Source organism: Cavia porcellus, unplaced genomic scaffold (genome assembly GCF_034190915.1).
Source record: "Cavia porcellus strain 051 isolate PalLab524CR breed Dunkin Hartley unplaced genomic scaffold, mCavPor4.1 scaffold_23, whole genome shotgun sequence".
In the NCBI taxonomy this organism is placed as follows: domain Eukaryota; kingdom Metazoa; phylum Chordata; class Mammalia; order Rodentia; family Caviidae; genus Cavia; species Cavia porcellus.
This window is the reverse complement of record NW_026947506.1, coordinates 19,643,072-19,656,587: the sequence shown is the minus strand read 5'-3', so window position 1 is coordinate 19,656,587 and position 13,516 is coordinate 19,643,072.

Below are 13,516 nucleotides of genomic sequence, written 5' to 3'. Positions count from 1 at the left end.
GCTCTGATGATTACTTGAATCATCACTTCATGGCTCCAGAGGGTAAGATGGTGTGCTGTTGAATTTCCTGAAGAACTCCTCACACTGGCTTCCTGTTATGAACTCAGCTTTTCTCATCTTTGGAGGAGCTTGGGACCTCATTGTCAGCATGGACTGCAGTGGTGCTTTTTGGAGGTTACTTTGAGTGTTGCTTCCTTGCCCCAGAGCAGATCCCTCAGCATTCTGTGACAGATCCTTCATCCCACTGGTACAGACTTTCTAGTTTCCATCCTGACCTTTGGACCTTCCCAGCACAGATCTGTGAAATAGACTTGCATGAGGCATTGTTGTGGGCTCTAGGCCTTCAGCTGTACTCATGCTGGACACTGCCATGGAATCCAGACCCTCAGCTAGATTCTTTGGGTCTTAGTGTGAGAACATATTTCCTGCACTTCTTGTATTTGATTCTTTGGATGGATATTATAAAATAATTCTATAACTTATGTGTCCTATATTAAATTGTTTTCCAAACCCTGACTACACCACCAATCAAAATACCATTTGCATACCTTACAAATCTAGAGAAAATATTCCTAAAATTCATTTGAAACCAAGAGACCCAGAAGAGCAAAAGCAATCCTAGGCAACAGAGTCAAGACAGTAAGTATCACAATCCCTGACTTGAAATTATACTGCAAGGATACTGTGATAAATATCAGTATGGTCCTGGAAAAAATATCTGAGGATCAGTGGAACAGAAGATTCAGACACAACTATAATCACTGTCAACCACCTTATCTTTGATAAATAGGCCAAAGAAGTTCACTGGAAGAAAAATAATCGCTTTAATAAATGGTGCTAGAAAAACTGGCTCTCCACATGTCAAAGGCTAAAATTTGACGCATATCTATCACCAGGCACTAAAGTAAAAATGGATCAAAGATCTAAATATTAAAACAGAAAAACTACATATACTGGAAGAGATAGGCAGAAATCTCGAACACAGAGATATAAGCAGAGAGTTCAAAAAAAATTCAAACTACATGAGAAGTACTTCAAAGAACGAGCAACTTGGATCTCATTTTATTAAAAAAGCTTTTGTAATTAAAAACAAATCATCACCAGTAAATAAACAATGAATCATAAAGTGGGAAAAATTAGCCAATTGTTCCTGAGACAAAAGTCTTACACATAGAACACATAAAAAATTGAAAAAAAATCAGGCCCCTCAAATTCACGGACCCAATCCAAAAATAGGCATCTGAGATGAGTACACATTCATTGGTCACTCAATAAATGCAAATTAAAACAACACTGAGATTCCATCTCACTCCAGAAATAATGGTTGCCATCAAGAAATCAATAAATAACAAATGCTTGAAAGGGCTGTGAGGAGAAATGAACCCTTCACTGACGGAGTACAGAGTGGTTCAACCATTGTGGAAATAATTATAAAGATTCCTCAAGAAACTAGAATTCGAGGTTCCATTAAATTCAGCTATTGCCCTTCTGGATATCTTCCCAGAAGAATTAAAAACATCGTACCACAGCAATATATGCGCATCTATGTGCACAGCAGCGCAATTTGTAGTAATGAAATCTTGGAAACAACACAAACGCCTATCAACTGAGGAATGGATAAAAAGTGTGGTATTTTTATACAATGGAATATTCTCTGCCAAAATGATAAATTTAAAACTATTACAGGTAAGTGGATGCCAGTTGAGGCCACACTCATAAAAATGAATTAAATCACATGTGTAAATATCACATTATCCCCTTCGTGTGAGAAATGAAACAGTAAAAAGGTCTAAAATGTACAACAGATACTGTGAAATGGAAAGAAATTGTTCACAAGGAAAAAGGAACTAGGAGGGTGGGAAGCAGAAAGGAAGGAAGGAAAAAGGGATAAAATTGCAAATCAGTTATACTATGAGGATCTCAATCCACTGAAAAGAAGGTTTGTGCTAATGCTGACTGAAGAATTTTTATGCCCATATCTTGTACTCTGAGTAACTACTTTAAAGATAACAATATGCAACGTATTAACTATTGATATTCTCCTATTATTTGTTGTGAAATTATGTTTTACTTTTTTTCCATTAAAAAAAGTCTTTGGAGTCTGTAAACAACTGATGTGGTTGAGGATGAAGTACATAATCAGCAGATGGGATAATAAAAACTGAAAGACATAGGAATAGGCAAGGACTTTGTGAAGAGATTCCAAAGGCACAAGATTGTACTGAGAATCAACTGATGGGATAACAAACAGCAAAAGAAAGGACCAACAGACTAAAGAGATAACCGATAGTATGGAGAAAAGAATTTCCAGCTACTCCTCATACAGAGAACTAATAATATGGGAATGTGTAAAGAACTCAAGAATAATAATAAAAAACAATAAAAAGTCAAAAAAGGGACAACTGAAATGAACAGACACTTCTATAAGAAATACAAATAAAGCAGGGCATGGTGGCTCACACTTGTGATACCAGCACTTGGGAGGCTGAGGCAGGATTGTTGTGAGTTTGAGACCAGCCTGGGCTACAAAGTGAGCCCAAGGCCAGCCTGAACTGCATAGAGAAACCCTGTCTCAAAAAAAGAAGTACAAATACAAAACAGAGGAAAAGAAAGTGCTCTAAAGGACATAACTGCATGTATATTTAAGTGTATAAGACAGGTAACCATATTACTGAATTTTATTGGATCAATGAACAGAACTGTTTGCAGTCTCGCTGTTTGAATGTTTACTCTATATGCTTTAATTTTGTAACTTGAACAACTATTTCTAAGATGACAATATGTAATCTATTAACTAGTGATTTCCTACTGTTTATTTTTTCTGAAATTCTGTATAACTTGTACCATTTTTCTGTTTTTTTTTTCTTTTTTCTCCTTAAATAAAATTAAAAAAAAAGAAGTACAAATAGAGACATACTGGGCCTGGGAGGAATATAACAAGAAGCCAATTCATCCTTCCTGTGAGCCAACCAGGTTGAGACAAGAACATCATGCCTTCCCTCTCAACCCTACCCCACTCTCAGAAGCAACCAGCTGATGCAGAGGACAGGCTTAGTTGAAATTCCATTCAGCCCAGTTGTATCCTTCCTCAATGCCTTCTTGAAAAAGTTAAAGACATAATATGACAGTGATACACATATATTCATGTTCACAGCAGCACAACTGAGGTACAAAAATAACGTAATTCTTGTTTGGTTTGATTGAATTTGCTGGCCTTTGCAGGCCAAAGGCCAGCAGTCTGAGCATCTAGTAAGTGGGCAACAGTATACTCTATAGCAAATATGGGAATTTCCTACTATCTCACTTTTGAAACCAAATATTGTTCTGTTTTATTGTTTTGTTATATTCAATGTTCTGTTTTATTTGATTTTACTATGTCTAATGATATGAGCAGCAATTTTGAAAATAACAAGAGGCATTATGGTAGCCATTATTGATTTCCTATTATCCTGTTTTGAAGTTTTATAACACTTTCACTTTTTTGTTTTAATTGACTTTATTCTGTTTTATTTTGTTAGGTTTATTCTCCTTAAACTTAAAAAAGTATAAATAGCCAATAGAATGTGCAATGTGTCTATTAGAGAAATGCCAATTAAAGTAGCATTGCGATTCCAACTTACTTCAGAAAGAATGGCTATCATCAAGAAATTAAATATGGACTTCTGGGAGAACATGGAGGATAGATAGCAGCAGCTTTGGAGTCTCTCTGAAAAACCACACTTAAAATCCAGGAATGGTCCTGGGTGAGAAATCCTAAGCAACAGGAGATATACTTTGCTGACCCAGGAACGAACTAAACTAAGAGAAACCAGCTGGAACCGCAATCCCGGTGATATAACAGGAACAGATAAGGTCTCAGCGCAGAAGCTGGACCTGGCACTACTGGAAGCTGTGATTTGAATTTCCTGCAGCCGCTGCTGCGTCCCAATCAGCACGGCAAGGAGAGAGGCCCAAAAGTTCTGAGAGTAGGAAGCGGCAAATGGAGTTGAGAACAGGACTGGCCAGGAGCCCTGCATTGACCTGTGGTGAGTGAGCAGATCTGGAACCCTTCCATTAGAGTAGGAGGCTTCAGCAAAGGACATATTGGGACCAGGCAGGCTAGCCAGAACAGGTTGTTGCAGTGACGTCAGTCACATATCCCCCCTTTCAAGTGGGATTGGTGGGGAGTGCCTGGCCTGCATGATGCTGTTGACTAAGATGCAGTAGGCTAGCCCAAACCAGATCCCAGCGCCTGCAGGTGCACCCTAGCAGTGAAGCCTTCGGTAGGTTGACCTGGAGGGGTGTGCCCAGCATAGACTGCCCAGGTCTGTGTCTCCCTAGTACACTGCAGCGGGCAGGAATACCTAGCCAGCGCAATTCAAACAAACTGGAACCGACAAAGAAAGAAACTGGGCCTTCTATATTCGCTTGGATAAAAGGAACAAAAAATATGGGAAGAGGGAGCAACAAGAAAGGGTCCTTGGCCTCCAATCCTGAGAAACATGCAATATCAGACACGGCACCAATAGACATAAAGCGCTATCTCCAGAACCTCATAGACGAGTTCAGGAATGAAGTTATTAATGACCTGAAGCAAGATATAAGTAGAATAGTTAGAGAAATGTTAAACACTGCCCAAGAAAAAACAGATGGTGGAATGGAAGAACAGAAAAAACAGGGAGAATTGTTTGATGGAGAAAACAGAAAAAACATAGAATATGTGAAGCAGGTTCAAAGAGATTGCCAGGAAACTAAATATTCTATTGAAAATTGGCATAACAGCTTGAAAGAAACTAAGGGTAGATTATCTGAACTGGAGTGCAGATTTGTAATATGAGAGCATGAAATGAAAACTTCTTAAAAATAACAAACAAACAAACAAACAAAAAAAAACCAGCAACAATACAAAGGCTAGAAGATGATAAGAGGATCTATAACTTAAGAATTAAGAACATAAAAGAAGAAGTAGGGACACAAACAAATGGACTACAAAAGCTATTCACAGAAATAATCCAAGAGAATTTCCCTGATTTAGCAAATGGTAAAGATACTCAGATGTACGAGGCATACAGGACCCCAGCCACCCACAACCCAAACAGAGTTATACCCAGGCATATAATAATCAAAATTCCAGAAATCCAATATAAGAACAGAATATTAAAAGCCATCAGAGACAAGAAACAGATCACTTACAAGGGAACACCCATCAGAATTACAGCAGACTTTTCAGCACAAACAATCAAATCACGAAGTACATGGGGGGAAATAATTCAAGCTTTGAAAGATAATAACCTCCAGCCAAGATTGATATATCCTGCATAACTGTCCCTAGAAATTGATGGAAAAACAATGTGCTTCCAGGATAAAGAGGAACTAGGGGAATTTGCAACCACCAATTCAACTCTACAGAGAATACTGCAGGATATTCTAAAAAAGGAAAATACCAAGATTCCAGAAATAGTGGCAGAGAGGCCACAATGAATGGAGCAGAAAGCTAAATGAAGAAGACAAACTGACAACAAACGACAGAAAAAGAGCTCAACAGAAATGAGGCAGAGAAGATCGGATGGTAGGAACAGCTATTTTGGAGAAAACAAGACATTATAATAGCTAGTGCTGATTTAGTATCATTTTGTTTTGAAGTCCCATCAAACTTGTATTCTTCTGTCTCCATTGTTCTTAAAAGGTTGTATCTTATTGGATTTTATTATATACAATAATATAAGTAAAAACTTTTATAGACAAGGAGATTATACAGAAACCATTGTTCATTTTCTGTTAATTGGTTCTAAATACCCTGTAATAATGTCATTCTCTTGAATGGTTTTATAGTGTCTTGATATGCTTGGTGCTAAAGTATACGAAGTTATATTCAAAGATTTCAAGGAAAGAGACACTATGGTAACTATTTTTATGCCAGGATATCTTGTGGTGAAACACTATTTTGCTTAAATGGTTATGTTTTGACCTGCGCTATTCCGTTGTTATGCCCTCTTTTATCTCAATCCCCTTTTTAAAAAAATTATTTACTTTTTTCTTTTTATCTTTTTAATTAAGGGAAAAATAAAAAAATAGCAGGATACATTATAGTAACCTACTTTGATTTCCTATTAACTTGATTTGAAATCCTGTATTGCCCTCACCATCCTGTTTTGACTGATTTTCCCCTATTCTGCTTTGCTTGATAGTACCAAGTTCGAAAGTATAGGCAAAACTTTGAAGACAATAAGATTCATTATGACGCCCATTCCGGTTGACTATTATCTTGTTTTAAAGTCCTGTAATGTCTCCAATGTTTTGGTTTTATTGTTTACTGTTTTGTTCAATTTTATTATAAGTTGCAATTCTTCTTAAAATAGCAAGAGGCAGTATGGTAACTATTGTTGATCACCTTGTATTTTGTTTTTACATTATCTATGATGTCTATCCTTTTGATTTGACTGTTCTGTTCTGATATGTCACATTTGGTTTTACTCTCTTCAAAAAAAGTAATAACTATGGGAGTAATAAAACCCAAAATGTGTAATTGTCATTGTACAAAAGAAAAGAAAAGAAAGTGCTCTAAAGGTTATAAGTGCATATATGTTTAAGTATATAAGATAGATAACCATATTGCTGAGGGTTTTTTTTAGATCATTGAACAAAGCTGTTTGCACTCTGTTTGAAAGTCCACTTTATTAAAAAAAAGGAAGTTCACTTTATATGCTTCAATTTTGTAACTTGAACAACTATTTCTAGATGAGAATATGTAATCTATTAACTAGTGATTTCTTACTGTTTATTTTGTATTAATTGTACCCTTTTTATGTTTTTTTTTCTTTTTCTCATTAAATAAAAAAAAGAAAGTAAAAAAAAAAGAAATTAAATATGAATGCAGAGAGGCTCCAGGGAAAACCTAACTTTTCTGCAGTGGTGGTGGGGAAGTAAAGTAGTGTGACCTTTATGAAAATAAATGTGAAAATTCCTCAAGATATTAAAAGTAGAAATTCCATTCAGGCCAGATGTATCCCTTCTCAGTGCCTTCTTGGAAAAGTTAAAGTTATACTATGATAGTGATATACATATATCCATGTTTATAGCAGCACAACTGAGAATAGCTAAACCTTGGAAATTACCAACACATCCATCATAAGATGAATGGCTTAAAAAATGCATGGTATCCATACACACCGCAGCACTACTCTGCTACACAGAAGCATAAACTTGAATTATCTGCAGGAGAATGTATGCACCTTGAGACTGTAATGTTAAGTAAGAATAATTAAACTCACAAGCTTGAAGACAAAATGATTTATCTTATATGAGAAAGACAAAAATGAATGATGTATAATAGATAAACAGGGAGATGGCTCCTTAGTAAAAGGAAAGGAGACCAAGAGAGAGGGAGGATCGGGGGAGGAAGAAAAGGAATTAGATGTGTAATATGTATGTACCAAGTCCCCACAATAAATATAATTATTATATACTAAAACTTATATGAATGAAAAAGAAGAGTGTTTGTAATACAGTGCTATATTTACAAACTATGTGTGTGTGTATGTGTGTATACATACATGTAGACAAATCATCTGAAGAAAATCCAAAATCAAACTGAGGAAGGGAAGCTGGATTGGGAGTTGGGAAGAATGAATGAGTACTAGGAATCTTCTTTAAATATACTCATCGATTCTGTATGATTTTATGACATGTACGTATTACTGGTAGTTCTCTGATATCTGTTTTCTGTTATAAATGCATCCCTTTCAACAAGTAAAACACAGAACTCCACTTCTGGGTATATGCCTAAAGAACCCAAAACAAGTGTTCAAAAACACATCTTGTATGTAAGTGTCCAAAGCAGCATTTTTCATATTCTGTAAACAGTGGGAACAACTCCAATGTTCATCCTGAACAAAGGCTACATCCATGAATGGATAAACTCTAGTCCATCCACATGCTGGAATCCTGTTCAGGCATAAAGTGGAATGGATCACCAATCCATGCTGCTTTGAGGATGAACACTGAAAACATGATGATGGTTGAAAAGAGCCAGTTGCCTACATTTTCTATGGTCCTCTGCACATGGGATATCAATAACCAGTGAATCTAGAGAGAGAGGAAATGGGTTAGTGGTTGTTAGAAGCAGGGTAGTGAAGTTGGGGAGTGGCTCAGGATGGGGTAAATGTCGTGGGCTAGATAGCAATGATGGTTGCAGAAGTTGAAAGTGTATTTAATATCATGACACTGTGACCTTGAAAATGGTTACAATACAGGCAGGGCCACAGTTTACAAAGCCCTACTCTAGATGATAGAATACTACTTTTAAAAATTTAATTTTTTGTTATTTAAATTTGGTTCCTATTTTACTATGCAAATCTCTCATAAATAATATAAAAATCCATTCTCACTATATAGAAATGTAAATAATACAGACAAAATGCAAATCTTCTGGTTCCTGCAAATAGCAGCTCCCTCCCTTGGATAAAAAAATGGAGGTATTCTTCTCGCACAGGCTGAGATACTTACTGATCATCCCCCCAGAGGTCCAGTCTACCACTACCAAAACATCCCCAACAGCACCTCTGTTCTTGACCCCAGAAAGTTCCAGGCTTTTTCCCAAGCAAAGGGGACTCGGTTTCTCTGGCTCCTGGCCTAGCCTGGCTTTCTCATCCTGATGAATCAGGAGACACAAAGGGTCAACCTTAGCTAAGAACCAGGGGCCTTGGGAGCAACTGTCTCAGCTTGCAGCTACACAGACACAGCCACATGTCCTCACACACATGGAACACACACAGTCCAAGCATCTAAATGCTACTCCTACAGCCCCTCTATGAATTTTTCCATCTCTATTTACAACTTGGGAGATTTCTGGCTCTGCACACCAAAGACTGCACTGGGTTTCCCACTAAAACTGTGACAGAAAAAATGAGAAAGTATCCAAGATAGCACATTGCATAATGGTCACACAGGAAGGAAATAGTAGGAAAAAAAATGTACAACAAAGACTACATAAGATGTATCGAAAATATTTCATTTATCAATAATCAATAGAAATGTAATAATCTTCAATTATAAGGCAGAGACTAAGAAAATGGTGCCAAAACAATGATTTCAAATTAGGCAACTTCAATGCAACCAGATTAGAGCCATCAACAGTTGAAAGTTAAAGCACAAAAGTAACTTTGCAGCTACCAATGATCCTATCTGGACATATGCAACTCTCTTAAATAGAAAGCAGGTCATCTTTATACAAGGACATACTACTTTAGGAAAATGAAAAACAAAGCCAGCTTACCCAAGTTAGTTGACCTGAAACATACTAATAAAATATCTTATGGTCTGACCACATATCTAGGGAATAGTACTGATAGAAAGGTATTAAGAATTGAAAATGTCAGGCTGAGAATATAGTTCAATGACACAAACAACTGCCTGGCAAGCACAAGGTTTTGAGTTTTATTCCTGGTATGAAAAAAAAAAAAAAAAACAGAAAATGTCAATTGAGCGCCTCTGGACACTTCATCCCTGGCGAGTACTCCAATTGAGTTAACTTAAAAAAAAAAAAAACCTGTGAAATAGGAATTGGACTATGAGCCTTTGTCTTCACATGGAATGTAAAAATACTCTTCAATCTCCCACAGGTCACCATATATTTGTACTAAGGGAGTCAGGGGCAATTTTGTTATCTGGACAGGGCTATCACCAACTGGAATGAGCCCATCTGCCATCTTATGGAAATGTACACATCATTTACTTAAGTCACAGGTAATATGTCAACAGGCCATGAGGAGCCTTCCACACCACCTCAGCCAGTCACAGGGTAATGGACAACACATCAGCCCACTGTGTCTCTGAACCAACCCCTCAAATGCTGGCGAAAAGTACTACTTAGAAAGCTCAGCTTGTAAGAGCTGCTTTCTCTGTTCTATTTGTACATAGGTTCCCCCCAAGGTTTATCAATAAACCTGTTCATACTTTTTTTAAGAGAAGAATGCATATTTATTGAAAGCAAGCTTCTGTTGGAGAGAGAGACAGAAGGGCTTCCAAGTGGGTTGTTGAGGATCCTATCTTTTCCAGGGATTTTTATAGAGCAAAATCATGAGGTCAAGTGAGTCCAAGGTGGGGGAAAATGGAAATTTGTAAGGCAGGCAGGCAAGAAGTGGGACAGAACAGTCAACCAATAAGATTAGAGTGCAATCACTCAGGAAATAGAGGGCATGACTACAGAACAGGGCCTTTCAGTATAGGTGTTGGGTCAGTGACTTCTGGCTACCTATTTAGAATATCAGTTCCTGGTGTTTATACTTAGGATGTGGTTGCATGTGTTTTGTCTTTTGTCTTGAGATCTGGCCCACAGTGAAAGGTGTCTGTCTCTCCCACAATTGGTCTTCTGCACTGGTTCCTTCAAGGGCATAGTCCTATCTGACTGCCTATAATATTTCTATCTAACTCCGTTGCCTGTAACAACCCTCCTATGAGAAAGCAACTTGAACTGCTGTAAGGGAGCATTGGGCAATGACCAATCTGGCTTCTTCAGGCTGAAGGGAGGTGTAGCTGTTGATTGGTAGTCTGGGATACTCTGCAGAGGCTGTATCTAAAGATTTCCATAGACACCAGGAATTTTTATTTTGGGTAGGTGTACGGCTTTCAGTCTGGAGTAGACAAAACCAAAGAAACAATTATGTATGGGCCAAATAATAAAATCAGTGGGATAATTATAAGTACAGTTAACAAAGATTTTTTACCAAAAGCAGCTAGTAGTGGCTTCCCATCAGCCAAGCAATTTTACAGTCTGATATGTCATTGATTTGTCATCTAATATCTTGAACAGCTATTGAGATACTAGCAAAGGGATCAAGAATGTACACAACATTTAGTTTTTACAATTGTATAAATATAGCCTGTGCTGTTAGAATGTCTAATGCCATCCAATTTTGGAGGATGGCCTGTCTCATTAATTTTACTTCTTTGTTTAGGAGAGAGACCAGCTGTGGTGTCTTTTAAGGTATCGAGGCCTAATTACACTGTTAAATTTGCATTCTTCACCATATTTTCTGCTCAACTGCTACTGTCTGAATCAATATTTTCAAGTAGGCTAAACCTAGGTATAATCTGTTTCAGAATACTTTTCAGCCACGTTAGCAGCCATGGTAATTGGGAGAGGGAAGTCCTCCACCCAGCCGCACAGCTTATCAATGATTTATACTAAATACTTTAATCTTCCCTCCTTAAGAATCTCTGTAAAGCCTGCTTGTATATTCTGACATGGCCTCAGTTGAGGAAGTCTTCCTCCTGCAGTATATTTTCAGTCACCCTTTGATTTATCTTAAGGCAAGTCATGAAGCACCCACAAATTTGTTTAACAATGATAATAAATTCCAAAAACTAAAATTCACAGTTTCTGAATATGGCATCACAAATAGCCTAGGGACCTAAAGGGCTCCCTCGATGGAGTACAGACATGAATTATGGACTTATCATCTCCCTCCCACCAGGTAATGTCTACCTTTGGTCTTCAATTGCAGTGGTCCTAATTTTACTGAATTCCTTCTTTTCCTCTGTAGTGAACTAGGGCCTTAATATTACCTTAAGGATGTCTACAATTATAGTCAATGCTTTAACTTCCTTCTCTAAGGAGGTTCATTTAACAACCTCCTCTGCAAGCCTGTTTCCTATGGCTTCTATTTGACTTCATTTGCTGACAGCCATTTATATGAGCTGCAGCCACCTCCTCGGGAAGCAAGAAATTCTCTAGTTCTTGCTTAAATAGTTCTCCATGTATTAGTTCCCTTCCTTTGTTGTTTTCAAGTCCTATCCTGTCTAAATCTTTTTTACAAGAGTATATACCACACACACACACACACACACACACACATATATATGTATATATATACATATATATATATGGTTTTCTGAGCTATCCAACAGCACCTTAATAGCTTAAAAAAACCTTTACATATAGATAACTTGATCTTTTGATTTAACCAATGTAAATATATTACAATAATACTGATCATAAGCAAGAGAAGTGACAGTCAGAGACAAAGCCACAGCCACCAGGCCACGTGAATGATTTGTTTTAAATTACCCCGTGTTTGCTGCAGCTTCCACCACTGGGTCCTGGCTGTTTCTGTCACTGGTAATTGATTTCAATTTGCTCATTTCTTTGTTGGGCTCGTTTTGATGCGAGCCCTTAGCAGTATCATGTGATCAGGAGAGTACAGGACAGTCAGGGCCCGGGAGAGCCAGGGGTGTGAGTCTTCTCTTTTCACGATGGCAGGTGGTCCGTCATACCAGGCGTTGTGGTCCACTTTTCACTGCTTTTCATGCTCTTGCAGCAGCAGGGGAATAGCAATTGGGAAGGGTGCAGGGAGGATGGGAAGTGGGAATACCAAAGGGAGAGCTCTGTGCCCTCTTGTTGGAGTGCTTGTGTGTTACTAAGGCTGAGTGCAGGCTCTGAGCTTGCTTAATCTGGGTGTGTAACTGGCTGTGTCTTACAGGTAAGATACTTAGGAACACTCTTGAGTCTTTGTGCTCATTCTACTTCTGCTGCAAAAGAAGCTTGTTATGAAAGCCATTTTTCATCTGGCCAACTCCTACTCATCCCCCTTTTTTCACTTAGTGTTTATCAACTTTGGGAACTAACGTCTGAGTGTTAAACAGCATCTTCCCCACCTAGACAGTGTAAAGAGGGCCAATAACTTGCTTGCTTTTGTGTTGTTTCTATGGCAGGCAGCAGTGCTGGGAGGAGAGCAGTGTGCAGTAGTATCTAATGAAGTGTAAGGCACAAGTTGGTGCAGAGGAGAGGCTCTAGGGATGCAGGTCAGGGCATTGAGGGCAAAATGGAAACAGCTGTGAGCAGGCTGTGGAATCAGGCTCTGCTGAATTGTGGACATGTTTGGGTTACCTGATGAGCATAAAAACCTTTCTTATTTCAATATGGAAGTAGCATTGTAGATCTTTTTCTAACTGCAAAAATGCAAATTCCTAAGGAATTTTAGATAATTACAAAGAATAGAATAACTACCTGTATTTCTACCATCATACTTCCAGTTTGTGTAACTTGACTTCTCTGTGAATGAGTATTTTTTTCAAAACATGAATGGACTCTTATGGACTTATGGAAGGTATTATACTAGCTCTTTTGTTTAAATACTATGTAGTGTACTTCCTGTCATGTTGATAGACAGCTCTGTTGTCATTGCATGGCTCTTGCATTTTCTGTGATAGGAAGGAACAGTGTTTCTCCTATTGTGTACACTTAGGTCACATCTCCTCTTGCCATGTGAATTCTTTTGTAATGAAAATTCTTCGTTTTGTCATTCAAGTCCCCCAAAGCACAGAATTTTGTGTCTGGTTACTGAGAAAGTAGAATCCAAAATAGAATCCTTAGTTTTTATTTTTGACTAGTTTCGTGTCCTTGTGGTTTGCTTTATTTGTTTGATGTTCTCCATTCACGTGAAGTTCCGCCTTTCCCCCTCCTAGGACAATACAAAAATAGAAATTTTAACCAACAGTAGATATTTCAACTGATTTAATTAATTTCAACTAATTATAG